The sequence below is a fragment of the Pan paniscus genome, chromosome 1, assembly GCF_029289425.2.
Source record: "Pan paniscus chromosome 1, NHGRI_mPanPan1-v2.0_pri, whole genome shotgun sequence".
Lineage (NCBI taxonomy): Eukaryota > Metazoa > Chordata > Mammalia > Primates > Hominidae > Pan > Pan paniscus.
Window position 1 is genome coordinate 220,512,519 of NC_073249.2, and position 25,650 is coordinate 220,538,168.

Consider the following 25,650-nt stretch of genomic DNA (forward strand, 5'->3'; position numbering starts at 1 on the left):
GGGCTATGCAATCTGCAGATCCTTACAGAACCCCCCCAAGTGGTTGAGGGAACGGTTAAATAATGGAACAAAACGTTAATAGCCAACTCCAGTGGCACTGTGCACTGTTTCTGAGAATCCTCTCTCTTGAATCCCTAATACCTCCAGATGCTCCTTAGTCTGTTCTCTGCTCTTCCCCCCTTTTCCTGATTTTCCTTCCCTGTCCCAGCCCATTCCCCCGGGCCTCTTTATTTCCCTTCCTGCTCTCACTTAACTGGTAACAATCCTGTGTGAGGTGGCTAACAAAAATACTTGTGATTAATAGCAGATCAGGCAAAATCAGGACTCATGATGTTACAGACAAGAATAAAAGAAAGCTCCAGGAAAACTGTTTCACAGAACACAGACTAAACCCTCCAAAATGGTGAAATGTGAGTCCCAAATGGGGCTGAACGTAACAAACAAAGCAAAAGGGGGCAATGAGTTTCAAGATCACACTACGTCAGTTGCTTTGGATAGCATGACTTTCCCTGGTACTAGGATCTGAAATAAATGTCTCCCATAGGTCCTAATAAGAAGGATGCTGTGGGCCAAACGTGGTGGCTCACACCTGTAATCCCAGCATTTTGGGAGGCCGAGGCGGGAAGATCACCTGAGGTCAGGAGTTTGAGACCAGCCTGACCAACATGGTGAAACTCCGTCTCTGCTAAAAATACAAAAATTAGCCAGGTGTGGTGACACGCACCTGGAGTCCCAGCTACTCGGGAGGCTGAGGCAAGAGAATCACCTGAACCCAGGAGACAGAGGCTTGCAGTAAGCTGAGATCGTGCCCAAAGCCAGAGCCTGGGTGACAAGGCAAGACTCTGTCTCCAAAAAAAAAAGGATGCTGTGATTTAATAGATTTCAACATCCTTGCGACAAAAGCACTACTAGGTTTCAAGTGACTGTTTATTACTGTTTGGTATTAAGGAACACCAAAGCACCATTTCATCAAAGCAATTCAGCAAAGGTCCAATGTGGTCCAACTTCACAGCTCTCGGATGCTCTGATGAATTGGCTTAAAGGTAGACCATTCAGAGGAATACATGCTGATTTCTAAATCTGAATGTAGATGAGTAGGATGTTCTAAATTTCTTGAAGGAAAAGCTTTCTATAGTTCATTGGTTTTAAGTTGCATATTACTAAATCACTCTCAACATTCTCTTCTGCACGTCAGTGGACCTTCACTTTTCAAGAAGTCTCTTTACTGCAATGAAATAACACGTCAGTTTCTTCTGTTTTCAGAATTGAATGTACCTGGAGTTTGGCTGAAAGTCAGTGTCTTGCATAGATAATATCTTTCCACAATTTGTGGTGGAAAGAGAGTAGCTGCCAATTTTTAAATCCGTTCAACCATAAACACAATAATCAAGTGACTGCCCAGCCCCTGTTCATAACTTGGCCTCTTCAGTGTGGACCCGAGTGGCTGCGGTGCTCACCGGGCAATATCCCCTATGCTGATATGAAATATACAGATAAGAGAAATTTAAGAGAAACTGAACTTCCCTTGTTAGAAAAGAGCCCTTAACAACAATTCTTGCGCTTTTTGTTCAGGGGCTCTTTGACAATTATAAAGGCTGTGAGTCCTCTCCTAGAAACATACGTACATATAAGATCTTGTATTCAATTTCAGGGGCCTTAAAGAACCATGCCACAGCCTCAGAACTATTTTGTGAGGATGGTCTATCTGCTGAAGCATTTCCTAGGTTGCATTCTGCAGAACATTTCCCACGAGCTATTGATCAGCAAACACAAAATGTTGTATCAAAGATGTTTTGGAAATACTAGGTGAAACACAAACACATTTACACCTCATTAAGGGAAGACTTTTCTGAACCCTAATATGCTAACAGATGCTATAAACTGATAATCGCCAATAGTAGGTGTGTTTCTTAAACTTATGTGAAACTTTTTGTGGGGTGGGGGCTGGGGGGCAGTTCTTACAGGCATTTCCTGAAACTAATGTTCCCACAGAAGAGTTTGGGAAGGAAACTAGCCCTAAGGATACCTTTTTGATATAGACAGTCTCCGAGTTAGCAAAGTCTTGGTCCATACTCTTCCTCTTCCTCCTTCTCTCATCAGGCTCAGGTGCTACTCCAGCCTAGCACAGACTCCAATAAAATTACGTGGATGAATGGTGCATGCCAACCAGAGATCAGTGTGGGAAATGGTTTGACCCAATGTCTCCCCACTATCATTGCCTCTCTCCCATCTCAGGAGACTCCCTCACTCACTCTGTGTGGTCAGTCAATTCCACTTCAGACAACCTTTGACAGACAGAATCACTTCTTTAATCCAACCTCTCCTGATACGGTTTGGCTGTGTTTCCACCCAAATCTCATCTTGAATGGTAGCTCCCATAATCCCCATGTGTCGTGGACAGGACCCAGTTGGAGGTAACTGAATCATGAGGGTGGATTTTTCTCGTGCTGTTCTCGTGATAGTGAATAAGACTCATGAGATCTGATGGTTTTATAAAGGGCAATTCCCCTGCACACGTCCTCTCACCTGCTGCCATGTAAGACAAGCCTTTGCTCCTCCTTCGCTTTGTGCCATGATTGTGAGGCCACCCCAGCTGTGTGGAACTGAGTCCATTAAACCTCTTTTTCTCCATAAATTACCCAGTCTGGAGTATTTCCTCATAGCAGCATGAAAATGGACTATTTCCCTATCCTTGTTTTAATTATCTGAGCCACCTCAGAAAGATTTCTCTCACTCTCTTTCTTTGTTCCATTTGGGAATAAAAGTAAGATTGAGCTGGATGTGGTGGCTCCGGCATGTAATCCTAGCACTTGGGGAGGCGAGGCAGGTGGACTGCTTGAGCTCAGGAGTTCAAGACCAGCCTGGGCAACATATGAAACCCTGTCTCTACAAAAAATCCAAAAACTAGCCAGGCACAGTGATGCACACCTGTGGTCCCTGTTACTTGGGAGGCTGAGGTGGGAGGATCACTTGAGCCTGGGCAGTGGGAGTTGCAGTGAGCTGAGATCGCACCACTACACTTCGGCCTGACAGAGTCAGGGCATCAGAGTCAGACTCTGTCTCAAAAAAAAAAAAAAAAAAAAGTAATTATAATGAATAATGTTGGAGTTAGGTTATCAATAAATTTATATTACTTATTCTATCCAACTTTACTCTAAAACATTAGAGAACTAGACTGTATTTTCAGAGAACCATTTTGAGTTCTACCCTGTGAATTAAGAATCTTCACCAAAACTGTTTCCATTTACCAAAGTTATTTTATATATTTCCTTATTTAAGCAGCATCACTTAATATATAAACGCGAGGTTCACTCTTTCACTTGTTTTGCAACACATACTTATATGTTATATATTGATAGATTTTATAGATTATGTAGTTCAATGTTTTATAATATGCATATATATGTGTGCACACACATTATTTTAATTATTTCTCTCCTGCAAATGCAGAGTATCTATAGTGGGTCCCAAAAGGTTTTTGTTCTCAGGCTAGCCTGGGAACCTACCTGCCATTTATTGCACTGTTTTTCTGGGAAATATTACTCAACTGACTTAAAAGCTTTCAGAATCATCAGTTTTAGGCTAAGTACTTCCTATTTTTTACATCATTAGATAAAACATCTTACACACGCGCGCCAGGGGCATTGGTTCTGGCTAGAGTGACATCGCTTCTTTCACTAGAAAAGAGGATATTTAAATAAATTATTTGGTGATTAATCCAAACCACAGTGTATAATACTAAGGAATTGAACCATACTTTCTGGAAATGGTCCTAGAAATTATTAGTCAATATCCATTTAAAGATTCACTAAAAGGTGATGGGTTCTGGTTCCTCTTTCTCATTTAAAATGGGACCATGAGAATAAAAGCAAGGAAGAAAGCCCTAGAGTGAGTTTCTGTAGCTTCAGGGTGGTGTTTTCTTTAGGACTATGACAATCAAGTGTGAAGACCAAAACCTATTGGTTCCTTCACAGTTGGCCCCCCTAGCGTCCCTTCCTTTCATCCCTGATCAGGGCACCTTGCTTCTTCCTTGGGGAGTGCAATGGACTGAATGTTATGTCTTCCTAAAATTCCTATGTTGAAATCCCAACTCCCAACGTGATGGTATTAGGAAGTGGGACCTCTGAAAGGTGATTAGGTCTTGAAGAGTACAGCCTTCATGAATGGGATTATATATGGGTGCCCTTATAAAAGGGACCCCAGAGAGCAACTTGCCCTCTTTCCACCTTGTAAGGATACAGCAAGAAGTTGGCAGTCTGCAACTCAGAAGTGACCCTCACCATGCTGGCACTGATCTTGGACTTTCAGCCTCCAGAACTGAGAAATAAATCTGTGTTGTTTACAGGACACCTGTCCATGGTACTTTGTTAGAGCAGCCTGAACTAAGGAACTGCACCTGGTTTAGGTGGCGCAGAGCCCAATTCTTGGCTCCAGGGGTGTATGAGCCAGGCCTTATGAATGAGAGGACCATGTCCCCTTATTCAAGAGATTAGACACGTGACTCAAGATGGGCCAATAAGAGATGAGACATTTCCTGGAACTACAGGGAAAGAAGAGCTGTCTTCCTGGAGACATCTGGTAATTTGGCAGACGATAAGACTGTAGCTCAGAGTGGGCCATCTTGCTGCCATATTGGGGACCCTTCCCTGCTTGAGAATAAAATTAACATAGAGGAGGAGAGTGGGGTGGGGGCAATGGGGGAGGCCTAATGACATCATTGTACATCTAGAGCTAGTCCTAGCTGAAGATAACACTAATTCTGGACTTCATAAGAGTCAATAAATTCCTTTTTTTTTTTTTTTTGAGACAGGGTCTTGTTCTGTCACCCAGGCTGGAGTGCAGTGGTGTAATCGTGGCTCACCCACAGCCTCAAACTCCTGGGCTCAAGCAATCCTCCTGCTTCAGCCTCCTGAGTAGCTGGGACTATAAGTGTGTGCCACTGTGTCCAGCTATTTGTTTCAAATTTTTTTTAAAGATGAGGTGTTGCTATGTTGCCTAGGCTAGTCTCAGACTCCTGGCTTCAAGAGATCCTCCTGCCTTAACCTCCCAACATGCTGGGATTACAGGTGTGAGCCAACACACGGCCAAATTCCCTTTTTTATGTAAGCCAGTCTGAGGTGGAGTTCTGTCACTTGCAGCATTAGAATTTATCTACAAAACATGTGATAAATGACAGTAACAATAAACTGTCTTGCTTATTCAAAACACTGATTCAATGTTGACTGCCCAAACATTCAGTAAGACAAGGAAAGGTATATTGAGCTCTGGCCTGGCTGGAGACTATCTGTTGAATTCATACATATGGAGGTATCTTAACTCTTTCAGGCCTTACGCGACTGCTAAATGCGGCGTCATAACAGACACATACCACAGAAAAGAATCACAGCAGAACAGCTGAATTGAAAGAGAATTAGGAAATATCCAGTCTAGTGGCTTTCAACTTTTTTAAACTGTGGTCCACAGAAAGAAATAGAAGCCAGCACACACACTCCCATATGGAAACCAAAAAGCTTCCCAAATCAATACTTACGCTTACTATGTGCAATGCGCTCTGATTTTAAAATCTGATGATGGTGACCATGCTTTTCTGAACCACTAATGGGTTTGGAAAACAGGTAAGAGAGCCGGAGATACAAGGTAATTTACATAAGGTTTCTCACTGAGTGAATGGTAGAGCTGAAACACCCAGTGCCCATCCTGCTCTATTATATGAAAGAAAACAGCTGTTACCTACACACATCCCTAGACAGTGGGCTTCTGGCCAATATTCTCAGTCTGGGAAAATGATTCAGGTGTCAGGCCTATTTTACACTGGTACAGTGTCCAGGATTTTTAGGGCCACCTCAAGACCACCTAAGTGAAAACTCACATCCACCAGTTGGCTTTAGATTCACATCCACATAGATTGATTTTCGACTCCTCTCACTCCTCCTTGAACTGACCTGCATGGGAAATCATTTGGAGTTTGTGCCTAAATGACCAACAAGCAAGACTGAACCAAAGGCACGGAGTAGGATCAGGTTTGTCTTGAGCTTGAAGAAACACATTTCATTACAGTCTCCTCACCCTATCTAATGAGTAGCATCACGCTGGATAACTTCTTTGCCAACTAACAGTATTTGTGAAACTTCAAGTCCCAGATGGCATTATGCTAGGCATAGTAGAAGATACAGCTTAGGTGCGGCCCCTCTGCACCCCATAAACAGCTGTTAATCTAATCTGGGAGGTGAGAAAAAAAGCTTCATTACTAAGACTTGAGTGAGGCTCAAAGGAAAAAAGAGACAGAATTTAACATGGAGTACGGGTGACGGTAGGCACACCAGCACACCAGCCTGGCTGCGTGTGACAGAGGGCTCATGCCGTGTGGCTGAGGATGGGGTGTGGCCAGCTGGAGAGTGAAACATGATGTATGGGGTGGTGAAAGTCAGGTGAAACAACAAAGCTGAAAAAATGGAGAGAATGATTAATTTTAGTAGTTGATAAATATTAGTTTAATATAATGGAGAAATTTATTTACATCACTTATCATCACCTTCCACATTACAAAAACATTATGTAGCTTTATGATCAGCACTTTAACTCCTAGAAACATTTACCCTCATTAAACTCCGTATACTTTACCTTCCTCAAAGTAATATTTAATTATTAGTTTTAATTTGCTAAGCAACTGATGTATAGTAGGTGCTTCAAAGATGAGCTGACCAGTCTCTCCACATCATGTCTAAAGCTATGCTCTATTTTCAATGTTTATAAGACAATATAAAATTAAGCAAATTACAGGGATCACGATACTTTATAAACTAAAATTCCGGTTAGTCTATCAAAGGAACTTTACTGAAATGAAGCATTACACAAGATCATACTGGCATTTTCCCCCTCCACTGTCTTTTTCTTTTTTTTGAATCAGGGTCTTGCTGTTGCCCAGGCTGCATAGCAGTGGCATGATCATGGCTCACTGCAGCCTTGAACTCCTGGGCTCAAGCGATCCTTCTGCCTTGGCCTCCCAAAGTGCAGAGATTAGAGGTGAAAGCCACCATGCCTGGCTATTCTTTGTTTTGTTTTGTTGAGATGGGGTCTCACTCTGTTGCTCAGGATGGAGTGCAATGGCACAATCACAGCTCACTGCAACCTCCACCTACCAGGCTCAGGCGATCCTCCCACCTCAGCCTCCTGAGTAGCTGGGACTGTAGGCATGCAACGCCACACCTGGCTAATTTTTGTATTTTTTGTAGAGACGGGGTTTCTCCATGTTGCCCAGGCTGGTCTTGAACTCCTAGGCTCAAGCAATCCACCTGCCTCAGCCTCCCAAAGTGCTAGAATTACAAGTGTCAGCCACCACACCTGGCCCTATTTTTAAAGTTACTATTCACAGGGTATCATATCATGGTTTTAATGAGTCACTTGCTGTACTGCCTGTGGGGTGAAGAGTAACTATCTCCTGATGGCGACGGCATCTCCTTGTCTGCCTGTCATGTTAAGCCAAATGTAGTCACATAAGAGAATAGCAAAGAAAAGATGGTCATTTGGCTTCAGGGCAATTCATTCAAGAAGAGGAGAAGACTCTAACTGAAGGTCTCCATGACTATGAACGCCAACATCCCCATGACATGATGTGACACTACCCATTGGTATCACCCAGCAGGCTAATAAGCACTTCTGAAATGTTAAATGTGAGTAATACTAACTTGTGGTTTTTAATGTAATTCAATACATCACATCTGGACTTCTCCCACTATCACGCCTGTGATCTCAGCACTTTGGGAGGCAAAGGCGGGTGGATCACTTGAGCTCAGGAGTTTGAGCCCAGCCTGGGCAACATGGAGAAACCTCATCTCTACAAAAAATACAACAAATTAGCCGAGCATGGTGGTGTGTGCCTGTAGTCCCAGCTACCCAGGAGACTGAGGTGGGAGGATCACCTGAGCCCGGGAGGTGGAGGCTGCACTGAACCATGATCATGCCACTGCACTCCAGCCTGGGTGACAGAGTGAAACCTGTTTTAAAAAGAGCTTCACACCTTTCACTCGAGAAACTTTCATATCAACCAATGCTTTAACTTTGCTATCTTTCTCATATTAAGTAAATAATTCTCAGTTCCACTTGTTATTCACGTACTGGATTCTAGAACAGCCCCACATGAATACACTGCAGCAGTGACAGCTCTTAGTAAAGGCCCAGTTCACTCCTAAATAGAAGACTAAAGAAAAGCCTGGGCCAGGCACGGCGGCTCACGCCTGTAATCCCTTTGGGAGGCTGAGGCAGGCAGATCACAAGGTCAGGAGTTCAAGACCAGCCTGGCCAACATAGTGAAACCCCATCTCTACCAAAATACAAAAATGAGCTGGGCATGGTGGCGCGCACCTGTAGTCCCAGCTACTCGGGAGACTGAGGCAGGAGAATCACTTGAACCCGGGAGGTGCAGGTTGTGGTGAACCGGGATCATGCCACTGCACTCCAGCCTGGGCAACAGAGCGAGACTCCGTCTCAAAAAAAAAAAAAAAAAAAAGAATAGCCTGAAATAATGCATCCACCAGGGTATCACCAAAGCCAAATCCTTAAATAATACAAACAAGACTGTTATTAACGAGTACATGAAATACTGTATTTCCATTTGAGTTGTTCAGATTATAATTAATCAGGACGACCTCATCAAGGTCTCTCAGGAATACACAGCAGTTCTCTGCTTCTTTTCACTACTAGGTTAAATTTATTTAGGAAATGCATACGCTGTAAGTAAATGCTATTTTCTTTGACATTAAACATTATTACTCTCTAAATCTAATACAAAGAAAAAGAGAAACAAATTTATTTGCTAGTGGCTAATTCTGGTCTTGGAACAATAACTATTTTTTTTCTAAACACACAGCAGGAAAAGTGCTTCTGCATAATGCATTTCTCTTGATCCGGTTCCCAGCAATAGTTTCTCGATAAGACACAGATTCTGCAGGGAAACGGAACACTTCAGTTCCTCAAGGTAGTAAGAGAAAAAGACTCCTTGTATGTAATAGCCAGACATTTTATCGATAAAACTTGGGAGCACAATTTTAAAAAGTCAGGGGTTGGCCTCACTGGTGGAAAAAATATAATGCATTCATTCAAGCAACCAAACACAGGAGGCATTTCTGTAGTTATCTGAGGGCACCTCTCACGTTTACTGAGTCCGCTTCCGGGATTAGATACTTCAGGCTGCCAGCAGAAATCCTATCAAGTAAAAGTGGGCAAAATAGAAAATGGACTTTAAAATTGTCGTCCTTCCCTGGTGAGGCAACTGATTAAGAAGACAGTCTGCAAGAATATCATCATTTCAGATATCTATTCTGATACCTGATTTGTAGAGAAATGCTTTTGATGTCTGCAGTAATCTACAGAGATCGAAAGAGTCTCAAACACCAGAACGCCATCAGCGCCACCTCTAAAGAGGCGCAATACCTAGAAACCCAATCACCAGAGCTCCGAAAATGCAAAAGGGCCACCCCGAGCATCTATCCTGGCCCATCTGCGCGTGGAAAGTGCTCTCTGGTCGCCAGTCTGCAGGGAAGCAAAGCTCTCAGAAGTTCCTCCGAGCCTTCCATCCACTTTCAGGACTGCCCTGTACACGCGGGTGAATCGAGCGTCCCTCCGCTCCCCTGGTCTGTAGTTAGAGACAGTCCCCCGTCGCCCAATCCCGCACCCGCTGAGGAGCGCAGGGCTGTGCCCGCACCTCGCCTCGCACCTGCCTGCCCAGGGACACCGGGAGCTCCGCGGGCCCCGCCGCGGGAAGGAGGCGGCACTGGGTCCCAAAAACCCGTGTTGAGAAGCCGAGCGCCCCAACACACTCGCCGCCGGCCGGGCCGGGCCCCCGCGCGCCCCGACGCCGCCCCAGCCCCGCCCGCGCGCGCCCGACACGCTCGCCCCCGCCCTCACTCCGACACAGACACACGCGCGCGTCCTCGCACCACTCCAGAAGCGCATCCGGCCCGCGCGCGCACCCAGACACGCGTGGCTCACACCCGCCGCACACGCCCCTCGCACAAACACGCGCGCCCCTCACGCCCTCGGCCACTCCAGACACACGGCCCCCGGCCCCACGCAGGCTCGGGCGTCGACACACCCTCGCGGCATGGACACGCGAGTCTCCCACCCACTCCTCGGCCAAACGCACCCCTCCCTGCAGCCCCTCACCCTTGCTCCTCACACTCACTCCCCACTCTCGCCCCAGAAACACGCCCCCCACACCGGGCCCGCCGGATCCCCACACTTCCCACTCGCGCCAGAAACGCGCGCACCCTCGTGGCCCCTCCCCGCCGCGCGTAAACACGCCCGGTCCGCGCACGCCCTCCCGGCCTGGCCCCGCACACTCGCGCCAGAAACACGCGTGGCCGCGCACCACGCCCCCGGCCCGCGAGCACGCGTGCCCCCCACGCCCCGGCCCCGCCCCCGCCCCGCGCGCGCCCCCGCCGGCCGCCGCCCTCGACCGCACGCGCCCTCCGCCTAGCCCCGCGCCGCCGCGCACTCACCCGGACCTGCTGAGCTCGGCTCCCGCTCGTCAGGCTTGCGCCGAGCCGCCGCTCACTGGCTCCCGCGCCCCGCCCGGCCCCGCCCGGCCCGGCCCGGCCCAGCCCGGCCCAGCCCGGCCCAGCCCGGCCCCGCGCCCGCTCAGCTCCACTCGCCGCAGCTGGAACGACTCGCGGGGCTCCGGGTACCGCGGTCTCCCCGCCACTGCCCGAGTGCGCCGCCCGGACCAATGGTGGGGCGCGGCGGTGAGCTCACCGGACTAGACCCCGCCCCCCAGGCCGCGTGGTCCAATCGGAGGATGCGACGTCACCCGGAGCCGGGCAGAGGCTGGTGCGGGGCGCGGAGCCGCTCGGCGCGGGGACTGCGCCGGAACTGCGCCCGAGCCGCGCTGGACGGCGGGGGCCCGGCCGGAGGTTGCGGGCGGAGCGCGGCCCGGGCGTCCCCGCGCGAGAGCCGGGCCCCCGGTCCCTCGCGACGCGGTCCCCGCCGCTCCGCCCGCCCGGCTCAGCGCGGCCCGCGAATGGGGCGGCGACGGTTCCCTCGAGGCCGGGACGGCTCGGAGCCCGACGGCTGCGCCCGCTGCCCGGGCCGACGGCCCCCGGAGCCCCGCGCGGGCCGCCCGTTCCCCTTCCCGCGGGGCCGCCCCGCGCCCGCCCTGCCCGGCTCCCCGCGCCGTCGGGGCCGCCCGAAGCTCCGCGCCGAGGGCCCGCGTTCCCGGGCTCGGGCTCCCTGCGCGGCCCCGGCGCGCCCTGCGGCGGCGGCGTCTGCAATGCTGCCGGCGGGAGGAGCCGGCGCTGCGCAACGAGCTGGGAGGCGTGGGGGCCAGGCGGGAGGGAGGGGGCCGGGGCCCGAGGACCCGGGGAGGGCCAGGGCGGGGCGGAGGACGGTGGGCGGGGACGGTGGCGGCGGCTCCGGCTTTGGGGAGGGGGTGCGGCGCTGGGCCCCCTTAGCTGGAGTGCAGGCTCCGCCCACCCTTTGGGTCTAACCTCCGCGTTCCAAAGTTCCAGCTCCAGCCCTGCGCACTTGGGGACTTCTGCGTGAGGGTCTCTCGCCCCGGCCACAAATCCCGAGCCGCACCTCTTAATCGAGGCTCAGGCGTCCCGAGCGGATCCCGCTTTCTTTTTTCCCTGTGCTGTTTGCAGTCCCACGGCCTCGCACAGAGAAAGTGCCTGACCCCAAGACCTGTGATGAGACCGCCTATTTTGTTTTTGTTATATACTAATAGATATAGATATATAGATACAGTCAATTATCTGTAAAATCGGCCATGTCTCTGCCATCTGGGTAAAAAGGTGTCTCGAAATTGGGGGCGGAGTCTCTTTTCTGACCCTACCCAAACGCACACAGAAACAACCCCAACATTTGCAGAGCCCTTAAGCCTGTACACCCAATGAGGAATCGCTGGTTAGAGGCCGCGTGAAGGACACCCTGACCAAGCTGGGTCCTGCCCATGCCGGTAGATCGTCCATGGCTTCCCTTGGGGGCTGCCACCCACTGTAAACCTGAGCAAGTTCATCTCCTGTTCCGAAGCCTGCCCTGGCAAAGCCCCAGTACATATTCCAATCCTGCTCTAGGTCAGTATTCCCACTGCACCTGTCTACCCCTCGCCCGCCCCCCGGGTCACCACGCAGGACCCCTTGCACGCTCCCCCCACCACCTTTGCTATGCAACTCCTCCCCTTTATCTGCTAGGGAGACTCCTATGCATTCATCAAGGTCCAGCTCAAATCTGGCCACCCTCAGTGGCTTTTCCTGACGCTCTCAGCAGAACCAAACCTCCAGCTTTGTTATGTGTTGGTGTTGCAGTACACAGTGAGTGAGTTCTGTTTGTTTTCCAGGGCGGCAATGAAAGGGTAGTCATCAGGGACACATAGGCTCGGGAAACCAACCCCCTGGGTTCAGAGTGGGCTCGTTGCTAGCTGTGTGCTCCACTGTCTGTGCCTTCATATCTATGGTGCGGGAGTTAAAGGAATCAATAGGTGGAAGGTGCATGTACCAGTGCCTGGCACTGATGTACATTCAATCAAAGTTAGCTACCGTTGCCAGCTTTGCCAAGACGGGGTACTTGGGGGCGAGGAGGAGTGGCTGGAGGCTGGGGTTGGGGTGGCTTCTGGGTTTCTGGTGCTGTTTTAATCTCGACCTGGGCACTGGTTTTAGTTTGTGAAAAATCATTGAGTTGCATACTTAGAATATGTGCACTTTTCCATATGTCCATCATACATTAATAAAAAGTGTTTCTAGAAGTTAGTTGTTTTTCACTAAGAGCAGGACAGCCCTCATCTCCTTGAGAACAAGAACAAAGCCTGACTTATCCCAGCAGCTTGCACAGTGCTGGCGGGGCACACTGTAAGTGCTCAGCTGATGGTTGTTGAATTGCTCTGAATGGATTGTGAGCAAGAGACCAGCAGAGGTGGAGGCTGACAGGAGAGACAGCGCCTGCCTCTGTACTCTAAAGTGCCAGGGAACTCGTGGTGATTTGGATCCAGTTCAGGCACCTGAAGCCCAGTTAAAGAGAAGGAATCTTCAGTCTTTTCTCTCTCAGGTGGGGAAGTTCTTTTTCCTGTTGTTGTTGTTTGTTTGTTTGTTTTGGCAGACACAAGTTTCAGCCCTGGCATCCCAGCTGTCTGAAGGAGGGGCCTCAGGGGTACCCATGACCCCTCACCCTTCCTCCAGCAGCCCCACCTCTGCCGAGCAGGTGGGACAGGTGGGGTCATGGCTGCAGCAGCCCAGGAGGCACTGGCTGAGCCCTGCTGAGTGGGTTGGGGTCCGGAGCCTGGGGTGACGTTTCTGCATGGGGAATGTCCTGGTACTGTTCTGCATGGGGAATGTCCTGGTACTGTTTCTCGGCTGGGCTCGTTCTCCTGGAGTGCCTGCCACTCACTGCACCACAGGAGCAGGAGGCTTCCTTGGGTCCCTTTCTTGGAAAGTCAGGCAGAGCTAGGGTGGGATGAGCTGGGTGCTCCTGAGGCGAGACCCGAGCGCTGCCAGCGCCCTAGAACTGAATCTCCACAGGTGGTTCCTTGTGGTATTCATGTTCTTTCTTCCAAGTTAGAGAAAATGAGAGAATAAGGCACGCGCATGATTCAAGCATATTGTTACACTGGGTTTTTATGGGGCTTTGAGCATACCTGGGTTGTTTTGTAAAATAGAGAAAAAGAATACTCAGTTATGAGTCCATTGGCACTACCCAGGTTAAGTGCAGTTTTTGTCCTTTAAAGCAGATACAGCTGGGCACGGTGGCTCACACCTGTAATCCCAGTACTTTTAGGAGGCTGAGGCAGGAGGATCACTGGAACCCAGGAGTTCAAGACCAGCCTGGGCAACATGGTGAGATCTCCTCTCTACAATTTTTTTTAAAAAAAATTAGCGGGGTGTGGTGGTGTGTGTCTGTAGTCCTAGCTATTTGGGAGGCTGAGGCAAGAGGATTGGTTGAACCCAGGAGGTTGAGGCTGCAGTAAGCCATGATCACACCACTGCATTCCAGCCTGGGCAACAGAGCAAGACCCTGTCTCAAAAAGGGGGAGAAAAAAAGCAGATACAGGGAGTTGATATATCAGCCCTAACCCTGCTGAGGGTCTCAGGATGAACCCAGGGGGTGGATCCTGTTGCAGAGGAGGAAGAAGGGAATTTCAGTCTGTTGGATGCCTGTTATCTGCCTGCTGTTGTGCCAGGCACTCACGCTGCTGCTAATTCTCCTGCAAGCAGGATATTCCGTAGAGGGTAAGACGAAAGCTTCAAAAAGTCAGATAACTTGCTCAAAGACACACAGCTGGAAAGCAGTGGATCTGGGTTTCACTTCAGAGCCTGTGTTCATTCTGCCCTATTCCAAGCACCTAAAAACTCTTACCATTAAGTAGATATCATTTGTTTAACAGAACAGTCTGGAAATTTCTACAAAGGATTTTTTTTTTTTTTTGAGACAGGATCTCATTCTTGCCCAGGCTGGAGAGCAATGGCATGATCTTGGATCGATGCAGCCTCGATCTCTACAAAGGAATTTTACTACAATGATTAAAGTTAGAGATGCACAACAGAAAGTCCACATCAACTGATTTCATTACACCTGTTACATTTCAATTCACTCCTGGGAAATGGTAGTCATTAATATTATATACCAAATATCTCTGGTTGCTATCCCTGGGGGTGCTTTGCACTGGCCTGAACCCTTTGAAGTTAGATGTGACCATGTGACTTTCTTAAGCCAATGAAACATGAATAAATCTGATGTGTATTATTACAGATAGAAGCTTTAAGAGCCAGTGACCTGCCCACCACATTCTTTCCCCCGGCCCTGGCAATTGTGCAAGCTTGTTTATAGGAAAAGGTAGCCTCTGCCAGCTGGGGCCCCTGTGTGACCATGATGAGTAGGGCCCTCCCTAGCAATTGTAGTTGGACTTGTAGCATGAATGAGAAATCCAGTCCTGAGATTGAATTGGTTGTTACTGCAGTATAATCTAACCTCTCCTGTCTGATAAGAAATCAGATGTTTCTGTATATATCAACTTCCAGTAAAAGAAAAAATCATAAGATTCTGCTCAAACTAAGTGACGATTTAAAAATAAGAGCAAGATGCATATTCAGTATATCTTTAAGGCTTGAAGAAATAGAAAATATTTTAAAAAGCCCAGGTAAAGCTGACAAGGCAATTCAATGGGGAAAGAATCGTCTTCAACAAATGGGGCTAGGACAATGGGCTATCCACATGAAAAAGAATGAAGTTGAACCCCTGCCTCACACCATATATAAAATGTAACTCAAAGTGGATCAAAGACCTACATATAAGAGGTAAAGCTACAAAACTCTTGGAAAAAAAATACGGCAGTAAACCTTCATGACCTTGGATTTGGCGATAGTTTCTTAAATATATCAAAAGCACAAGCAACCAAAGGAAAAAATAAATAAATTGAACATTATCAAAATTGAAAACCTCTTTGCTTCAAAGGGCAACATCAAGAAGTAAAAAGACATTTCACTAAAAGGGAGAAAATATTTGCAAATCTCATATTTCATAAGGGACTTGTATCTCAAATATAAAGAGAACTCTTACAGCTCAAAAATAAAAAGCAAAGAACCCAGTTTTTAAAATGGGCAAAGTATCTGAATAGACATTTCTCCAAAGAGGATCAATAATAAGGGCAATAATCAATAATGCTCAACATTTGATTTGAGGAAATCAAAGTCACCGAGGAAATGCAAATCAAAACCACAATGAGATACCACTTCACACCCACTAAGTGACTATAATCACAAAGAAAGACAATAACAAGCGTTGGCAAGGATGTGGAGAAATTTGAACTTTTGTACACTGGTGGTGGAAATGTAAAATGGCACAGCTACTTAGGAAAACAGTCTGGCAGTTCTTCAAAAGGTTAATTATAAAGTTATGATGTGACCCAGCCATTCCATTCCTAGGTATATATCCAAGAGAATGAAAAGAGATGTCCATACATATGGACATTCACTTAGCAATAAAAATAATGAAGTACTGATACATGCTGCAACATAGGTGAACCTTAAAAACATCATGCTAAGTGCAGGAAGCCAGCCACAAGTCCATACATTGTATTACATCATTTATAGAAAATGTCCAGATTAGGAAAGTTTATGGTGACAGGAAATAGATCAATAATTGCCTAGGGAGGGTGGTGGGGGGGAGCTGAGGAGGAATGGGGAGTGACCCTGGTTCATGGGCACCAGGATGTTTCTTGGGGGATGAAAATGTTCTAAAATTAGTTTGTGGTGATGACTGCACAACCCTGTGAAAACACTCAGAACTTTGTACTTCAAATAGGTAAATTGTATGGTATGTTAATTATGTCTTAATAAAGCTGTAACACACACACATAGACAAAGGAGAATAGAAAGAGAATGAAGAAGTATAGAATAGAAATCAATGGATTTAACTTGAGAAAAGAAGACTGACCGACGGAAAAAGCTAGGCCCAGGTCAGGAGAGTCTGATGGCCGATCCTCCCAGTGAGTCAGTCTGGGCCAATGTGGGGTACAGTGACAGGAGGGGAATCTGAATAGACAGGCCCTGTCCCATGACTACTCAGTGAGGAGACTGGCACAGGGGAGGCCCTGAGTCACACGATGGTGATGCCCAGGGCAGAAGATGTCAGAAGACAGGCAGTTTCTCACAGTGCTTCTGAAGGTCGCGAAAAAGCCAGGGGTGAGTCTGTAAAGTCCCTGCTGGCCATGATGATGTCCCTGACAGCTGGGGATCCTGGCGAGAACAGCATTCAGAACTTGGGATTTTCCTTGCAGATCATAATGGTTGGCTGACTCAGGGGAAAGGGGGAGCTTTGCAGAGAGCCTCAAACATCTCCAGCTGAGCTGCACCTGTCAGGGCCCCTGAGCCATCCAGGAAGAAGGAGGCACTAAGGTGGGGAATGGGGTCAGCAGCCTGGGCTCTGGTTCCAGTTCCGCACCCCCCCCTTGCCCCCCAGAACTACCTGTATGGCAAGCTCCTTTCCCTTCCTGTGCCTCAGTTTCCTCCTCTGTAAAATCAGTTTAGACTACACTGCAAGGTTGTCCAGCCCGCAGCCAGTGGGCTGCATGCCAGCCAGGACAGCTTTGAATGTGGCCCAACACAAATTCGTAAACCTTCTTAAAACATTATGAAATTTTTTTGTGTGTGATTTTTTTAACCTAATCAGCTATCGTCAGTATTAGTGTACTTTATGTGTGACCCAAGACAATTCTTCTTCTTCTGCTGTGGCCCAGGGAAGACAAAAGATTGGACACCCTGAACTAGAGTCTCAACATAATTCTTTAAAAATCCTGTTTAATCCAAATCCGTTGTTGCTGCTGAAGGGACAGGTCTAAGGCCATGTTGGTGGGGGGCGGGGGGGGGGCGGGGGTCACAGTGCATGGCCAGCATGACCTGACAGAGCAGGTGCCCCTATGCTTCAGCTGCAGGGACTCTGGGCTTAAAATCATCAGTCCCATGAGTGCAGTTGCATGTGTGAGCTTGGCCAACCCACGGCATCAAGAGAACGTACCCATTCTCATCATTTTGAGCCATTCAGCTTTGGGTTGGCTTGTTATACGGCCAGAGATAATGGTCCTGACAGTGATGTGGAGAGTAGTGGGGAGAAAAAGTGTTTGCTACCAGGATATGCCATGATTGACGTCATCCTGGGAAGGTGCCAGCTGTAATATGGAGGGAGGAAGAGATGCATTAGCCATCAGCCCAAAAACTGGCAGTTTCTCCTAATGGACATAATGCAGAAAAGAATCCAAGGAAGTGGAGTGAAACCACCTTCAACTCATTCTCCCTGCTGGCTGACACAGGCCCATCCATTCCGCCAGCAACTTCTACCAGGCCCCCACTATTACACACATGTTGGATGATAAAATACACAGCTATTCTCCCCATTAAAGTGGGTGAAATGCAGAGACATCTCTGCTGTGAAGGGGAGCAGGATACTAAAAAGCGAATTGTCCCAAATCAATTCAGGTGGTGGGAAGGCATGGTGAAAAAATGCCCACTGGGCTGCAATGTCAGATGGCCCTGAGTTCGAATCCCCAGCAGTGTGACACAGGACAAGTCACTTGACTCCTCTGAGATTCAGGCTCCTCGTCAATAGAATGGGGATGGAAAGATATGGAATACGGCCAGGATGAAGTTGGATAATAAACTTAAGTAGATAGCCCAGGGCCTGGTGGGAGCTCAGTGAGGGCTCAGGGGATAGAACCCGGAAATCACCATCACTTTGGGTCCTCCTGTCCTCAGGATGTGCTCCAGATCTTTCAGGGTGGCAGATGCCTTCCTGCCACTTTCCTTCCTATGCTGTTCGAATGAGCTTGCCTTTCCCGCGTGCACAGCAGCCGTGTGAGGGAGTTGGCCAGGATGCCCTAGGCAGATTGAGTAATCCCACACAGGTACAAGAGAGGTGCTCCAACGGAATCTTATTCTGTAGCCATTCAGGAGTAGCTGGAGTGAGAAGATCCAGGCCCAGACCTCTTAGCATGCACTGGTTTAACTCACAGGTCCCACCCAGCCCAGCCTGCACCAGCAAAGCAATACAGGCTGTTTCTTCTAAGCAAGAATTCCCACATGTCCGTGCACTTCTTCACCTGGCTAAGGGCTCACAGATCCTCCCGTGCAGAGTGTATGGGCTGCCCCGGCCTTCTCTACGGCTCCCTGTGCAGGGTCCAACCCTTCTCAAGCTCCTGAAGAGGTGCTCAGGAGACCCCAGTCTTCAGGTCTGAGACAGCATCAGAGGTCCTGTGGGGCTACAGTCAACTTTTCCATGAGGCAGAAAGACCCCGCTGAGCCTTCAAAGAGGATGCCGTGTACCCTACAGCCCAGTAGAGTCACAGTGGTAAATGGGCATTTTAATCAGGAAAGTACTCTCAAAAAATGCACTAAATCAAGCTGTCATGGTGTGGCTTTCTTATAAAGCAGATAACATTTATTAAAAAAAAAAAAAAAAACTGGCTGGGCACTGTGGCTCACGCCTGTAATCCCAGCACTTTGGGAGGCTGAGGAGGGTGGATCACGAGGTCAGGTGTTCGAGACCAGCCTGGCCAATATAGTGAAACCCTGTCTTTACTAAAAATATGAAAAAGTAGCCAGGTGTGGTGGTGGTGCCTGTAGTCCCAGCTACTCGGGAGGCTGAGGCAGGAGAATTGCTTGAACCTGGGAGGTGGAGGTTGCAATGAGCCGAGATTGCGCCACTGTACTCTGGCCTGGGTGACAGTGTGAGACTCCGTATCAAAAAACAAAACAAAACAGCAACAACAACAACAACAAAAACTTAGAGATCTAATTAAAGAGAAACAAGTGTGCTCTCTCATAGGCAACAGTGGAGTCAAAAGACTGTGACATTTATGAGAAAGCCATTTTGACATCACCATCCTCACAGCCACTGTCAGGTACCCTTGAAAATGAGAGCTGGAAAGTTGTCCTTTTAGGGAAGCAACTAGCTACTCCCTAAGAATAATAAGTACCAAGGTCATGAAGAGAGGAGCTGTGCTGTTACCAACAGGAGACAGAGCAATCACAAAGGAAGGCCCAATTCTGTGCAAGTGCATTTTAAATGACAGCCGTCTCCTGCACCAGGGGAGGCAGAGCTGACATATTTAGTTCAGGGAGCATTTGCAGATACCTTTGGTGCTAAATGACATTACTTAGAAAAAGAAAAAAGTGGCCAGGGAAAAGCGCAGACATGACACACACTCGCATGCCCCCACCCCCTGCTGATCTCTCTTTGGCACCCTGGATCACTTTTTCACTGTGGCCCCTCATGGTGCAGCCACAGTCCCATGCAGGCCAGCACCTCACTGGCTCTGGAACCAACGAGGTGGAGGCTGTCCCCTGCTTGGCTCTGCTGCCCCCCAGGGCCTAAGAAGCACCTATGTCCAAAGTGAAATACCGTGGATCATGCTCTGTCTCCAGAGTGGGAACAAGAAACGCAGCCCCACCCAATGATCCTCCTGGCCTAATCTCACTTTCAAGTGACTTGGAATAATGCCAGGGCGTTTCACCAAATATAAAAATGAGCACCCACTCACTCTGTCACTGGGAATGAAAAAATGAGAACGCCAGGGGAGGAATGATGTCTTTGAGTGCAACTGGGGGCCTTGGAGCTTCAGGCTCCCTGCCGCGCCCTCTTTTCTCTGCTCAGAGCTCGCTCTTGCCTGCTGCTTTCCAGGGGAGGGGTGTAAAGACTCCCGATGAATGCGTCAGTCATTTCCAAGTTCCAGAGTGCTGGGGGCTTCCAGGGCATCAGGCCCCACCTCGTGGGGGCTGTGTCTGCAGCATTTCTGGGCTGGCTCCAAAGCACCTCTGTGCAGGCCCTGTGCAGAGCTATCTACCGGTTTCTCCTGGCTTTAGCTCTCCTGGGTGACCCAGACCAGACCTTCTGATGTCATAATAAACATCATGGAGCTTATAAAATTAGAGCAATGATGCATTTTTTATGCCTCAGGAATTACACTGAATTGTTAATGTCTTGGAAAATGGCTGAATGCTGCATTTGTAGCTTTCCTTTCCCTTAAGGGTGAATTATTGAGCAGGAATGCTCTCTCCCCAGGTCCCCGCCCTGGCTCAGAGATCCCTGTCTGCACCCAGCTGGGCACTAATTGCAAGGTCCGATCCATTCCCATCAGTGTTGAGGAGAGGAAGAGAGGTCTTGTTGGAGAAGAGCAGCCATCGAGGAGGGGACAGTGGTGCTAGGGCTTCCTTCAGCCTCCCAGCCCCCAGCACAGGAGAGGGAGACAGCAGAGAGGGCCGGAGGGAGGGAGCTGGTGGCTTAAAATGGAGCTGTTCACAACCCCGCACAGCAAATGGAGCCATTGGGAGGACACTTGACTGAGAGGAGAGCATTGCTCGAGCCAGGGGTGCCGTCTGCAGGACGGAGACAGGAGGCAGTGTTGTTTCCAGGGCATCGTGGACCATGGCACAGGTGAGCAATTTAAAAAGGTGATTGGAATCATATGTTAGAATAATCACCTTAGCAGTCAAAGGCTCCTGGAATTTGTCATTTAATTTCATATTTTAGGTGGACTGATCTGTAATTTAGTTAATTTCACATCTCCATCTAGGAAAACTGGAGCTCTGCACAATATTTTCTGCAGATGACAAAGTATTCACCCAAACTATTTCTCATAGTAAAATGTGCTCTTTGTCCCCAGAGAACTGCTGAATACTACATAAGATCTGTGTAGGAGCCATGCTTTAACAACAACAACAAACACCTCAGACACACAACAACCCTTTCCTCCCTTGATAAAGATACTGAAAAGAATCTGGTCTCTGGGGTGAGGAGTAGGGGAAACAGGTGCAAGCAAGTGGGTGCAGAGGAGTGGGAAGATGGCATTTTGTGTAGGAAAGAATTTAACCTTGCCCAAAGAGAGGTCTGGCTTTGTCCTCACCTTCTGGGAGGTGAACTCTAAGCCCTTGGAATATCATGCCTGATTGGAGTTTGTTTGCCTGGGATCCTTGTGTCACAGAATGGTCTAACCATATGATTTAGGGTAGATGCTGGCCACACTGGATAGGTTTAGGGTAGGGGTTGGCTGTGCCAGAAAGACCAACAATGTGACTTAGGGTGGGGGCTTTGGGTCACGTGGTATCAGCTGACTCTGGAGGAGCTGGAGAGGGAGGGCAGTCACCTGTGTGATGGAGCCACAATAAAAACTCTGAACACTGGGGCTATGGTGAGCTGCCCTGGTTGGCAGTACTCCATGGGTACTGTCACACATCAATGCCAGGAAAGTCATGCTTTTCATGACTCCACGGGGAAGAGGACAGTGGAAGCTCCATGTCTGGTACCTTCCTGGACTATGCCCTATGCCCTTCCTCCCTTGGCTGATTTTAATCTGTATCCTTTTGATGTAATAATGTGCAACTGTGAGTATGAGAGCTTTTGATGAGTTCTGCATCCTTCCAGTGAATGATCAAACCTGAGGGTGGTCTAGGGTACCCCTTGCAGTTGGTGCAGCAATAAAGGTGGTCTTATGTGGATGGTGCTCCCTTTAACTTGACAGGTGGCTAACTGATATGGTTGGCTGTGTCCCCACCCAAATCTCATCTTGAATTTCCATGTGTTGTGGGAGGGACCCAGTCGAAGATAATTGAATCATGGAGGCAAGTCTTTCCTGTGTTGTTCTCACGATAGTGAATACACCTCACGAGATCTGATGGTTTTAGAAACAGCAGTTGCCCTGTAAGAGCTCTTTCTCCCTTTGCCTGCTACTATCCATGTAAGATGTGACTTGCTCCTCCTTGCCTTCCACCATGATTGTGAAACTTCCCCAGCCACGTGGAACTGTAAGTCCAATTAAACCCCTTTCTTTTGTAAATTGCTCAGTCTTGGCTATGTCTTTATCAGCGGTGTGAAAACAGACTGATACATTAACACTTGCACATTCTTTCTATATATGAAGGGCACCCCTATGAGCACACATTACAGTTTTGATAGAGAATTAGCCACTGTCAAGTGTGTTCCCTCCAGATGGAGGCACAGAGGGGTTCCCCTGGCTTCTCACACCTCCTGGACACTCAAGCACTCATCACATTAATTGTGTTGTCCCGTGTGCCCCCTGCCCTGGGCTGTGAGTTCCTGGGGCATGGGGGGATGCCTGGTTGATGGGTAAAGCCTTGGTTCTAGCAGGTACTGCTGAATGACAGATGGGTGGACGGGCTGCCACCTATCAACGCTGTTTCTTCCATATAGTTTATGACCCAGTTTGGGGGTGAGGTGCCTGTGAATGACAACCTGAGGCTGGGTGCTGGGAGGCTTCAACAGGGCCATGATGTGAAGCACTAGGCCTGGGGCCTGGCTGGTGATCATTACTGTCACTGTCACACCAGTGTGTTTTGAAGCAGCAGGATTCCTGTGCATAGGGAGGTTTTCATGGCCCCGACTCACCTACTCACTCATTCATTCATTCATTCATTCTTTCTTTCTTTCCTTCACCAGGCTAATGTGGGACTGGGTCAGGGGCATTACAGAGGGTCAGATGAGGCTCTCCTCCAGGGTCCATGCACCACAACCTACCATGTAGTGACTTGCCAAGGACCGGCCTGAGAAACCCCCTCCCTCTCTGCGGCCTAGAGAGAGGGCTGAGCAGCTCCAGGAAGAAAAGTGCTTTTTCCTTTCTCTTCCAGCTTCAGTGAGCTGAAGGGAGGATTTCTCACCAGGTGGCCCTCTAAAAGCTCTGAAGGCAGCCTCAGGGCAGGTTCAATAAAGAGGTAGCTGAGGGTCAAGCTTCTGCACTTTGGTCTTGGGTCATTTGCCTGGAGCTTGTTCAGTGACAGGGAGACCCAAAGGGAGGTGACGCTGCCTGGTTAGTCCTGGACACCCTACCCAGCCTGGTTCTGATGTCAGAGAGGATATCCGGGTGGCTGGATCCTAAAGCTGCAGTCAGCCCTGAGGACAATGGCCCTGAAGATACCACTAGGCCATCTGTCCCTCCCTCCTTCCCTCCCTCCCTCCCTCCTTCCTTCCCTTCCTCCCTCCCTTCCTTCCCTCCCTTGAAGAAACCTTCATCGAGACCCTACTGTGTCCCTGGACCCCTACACTGGGGCACAATGATAATTAAGACAGAAGTTCTTGGCCTTGGGACTCAGCAATATTGTCATGCTTATCAATTTCCTCCACACCCACAGATGTGCTTTATTCAGTGCCACCTCCACGCAGACATTTCAGACTTCTCTCTCTCTCTCTCGCTCTCTTGTCTATTTGCTCTCTCAGCTCTGGGGCTACACCCACCTGCCATTGACTTTTCACACAGATGTCCCAAAAGCCCCTTAAACTCAGCTCAACTCCTGACTGGTCCTCCTCCAAGGTGAATGACATGGAGCCTCCATAGTGAATCCACCCACAAGTCCTCCTGATGCCATCTCCTCGGTGGCTCTCACACTGTCCCTGTGCCCCCAGAACTGCCAAGTTACCATCATCTCTAGCCAGGATGATTTCCTGGTCTCCCCTCACCCTCTCTGAGCCTCCTTCAATCTGTTCTCCATGTGGCTGCCATGTGCGCTTCTTCAGAAGCCAACTTGGTCACGTCCCTGCCTCTCGAACCCTCAGTGGCTTTCCTCTCCTTGGGGATAAAGCCTGGCACACACAGCCCTGGCTCTGAGGGTCCCTCCAGCCCCTGTGGCCTGATTCACTGCCTGCCCCTCTGCCTCACTGGCTTCTTGGCTCCCTCCCACCACAGAGTTTCTGTGTGTGCCATTCCTGCGGCCTGGAATGTTTGCCTTCTCTCTTCATGGAGTTAACTTGTGCTCATCGTTCAGCTCTTGGTTTGGGGGTCATTTCTTCAAGAAATCCCTCCCACACCTCCCCGAGAAGTCACCATCCTCCATTATAAGGTCCCCAAATGCTTGTTTGTGCGAAGACAGGTGGTCAGTTTGGATGTTTCCTCCCCTGGACGGGAAGCTCGTTGACTGCAGGTCCTCATCTGATCCATTTCTTCTGATCCTCATCACGTGACGCAGTGCCTGGCACCTAACGGGTACTCCACTGACGGTTGTTGTGAATAACCGGGAAGCAAGGACAGGCTCTAGCCCTGGGAGGCAGCTCCAAAGTAGTGCAGGTGCAACAGGAAGAGGCTCCAGAAGCCTCGCATGGCATAGAGGTCAAGAGCGGATGATGGGGTCGCACTGCTGTGTGTGACTCTCTCTGCGCCACCCACTCACTGTTGTCTGAGCATCCCCATCTGTGGAACAGGGGCCTCATGGGTCGCCGGGAAGTCTCAGTGAGTCACTACACGTGGGTACACATCAGTACTTCATGGCCAGGTCCTGGCAGGTGGTGCGTGTGCAGATGTCAGCTGCTGTCCCTCCTGGTGGCAACTCTGTGCCAGAAGGTGTTTTGCTGAAAGAAACAATCCTGGTGGCTCAGAAGTCTGCCATGTGTCTCAAGACCAATCGATGCAGCTTGGTGCCACTGAAGTGACGCAGGATGTCACCAGCTCTTCTGAAGACCACCAAATGGGGTGTGGGGCTGGGGTAGAGTTCCTTGCCCACATGCCAGCACAACTCAGGATTTGGTATGACAGGAGACACTCCGAGGCCTCCACTGGGTACCTCCCGATCTGCTGATGCCAGAACTGGTCCTTCTGCATGAGGGCCAGGGAGCAGAGGGCTAGAGCCAGGTCACTGCTCCCTCTCTCCTGCCAGTGTGAATGCCGGGAGAGTGTCAGCTCACTCCGCGGGGACACCGGAGGCAAACCTTGACCTCGCCAAAGAAACCACAACCCACCACACAGAAGCCGCCCAGGGCTCCCAGCCGGCTCTTTCTTCTTATTTTGAGATGGAGTTTCGCTCTTGTTGCCTAGGCTGGAGTGCAGTGGCGCAATCTTGACTCACCGCAACCTCTGCTTCCCGGGTTCAAGTGATTCTCCTGTCTCAGCCTCCCGAGTAGCTGGGATTACAGGTGCCTGCCACCACGCCTGGCTAATTTTTTGTATTTCTAGTAGAGACGGGGTTTCACCATGTTGGTCAGGCTGGTCTTGAACTCCTGACCTCAGGCGATACGCCCAACTCGGCCTCCCAAAGTGCTGGGATTACAGGCGTGAGCCACTGTGCCCACTAGCCGGCTCATTTCTTATCTGCCTTTGTGTCCTAGCTTCTGGGGCATGGGTGAATTTGGCCGCGGGATGGAGACAGGGAGGCAGACGGAGGAGAGCATGCAGAAGGA

The 25,650-nt window shown here is 49.3% G+C and overlaps 1 protein-coding gene and 1 long non-coding RNA gene across 22 annotated transcripts in view; one reads left to right on the top strand and one right to left on the bottom strand.

The window, feature by feature from the left end:
* CAMTA1 (calmodulin binding transcription activator 1) overlaps positions 1-25,650 on the bottom strand; it is a 982,737-nt gene that overhangs the window by 55,965 nt on the left and 901,122 nt on the right. Inside the window, exon 1 of one of the 17 annotated variants that reach the window (XM_063595039.1) lies at positions 10,497-10,587. The exons of 15 other annotated variants lie outside the window; for them this stretch is intronic. The gene's annotated coding sequence lies outside the window, so the exon portion shown is untranslated. Of the gene's footprint in view, positions 1-10,496; positions 10,588-25,650 lie in introns of those variants that run through there. One more of the 17 variants, XM_034954557.4, reaches the window with a different exon arrangement.
* Positions 11,375-17,190, top strand: LOC106635458 (uncharacterized). 5 transcript variants are annotated; one of them, XR_008622223.2, is made up of 5 exons: positions 11,375-12,068; positions 12,186-12,309; positions 12,814-13,035; positions 13,712-13,820; positions 14,417-17,188. It is a non-coding gene; the product is annotated as an uncharacterized LOC106635458 (long non-coding RNA). The 5 variants fall into 5 exon arrangements; XR_008622222.2 differs by having other exon boundaries at positions 12,186-12,305; positions 12,811-13,035; XR_008622221.2 differs by having other exon boundaries at positions 12,186-12,305.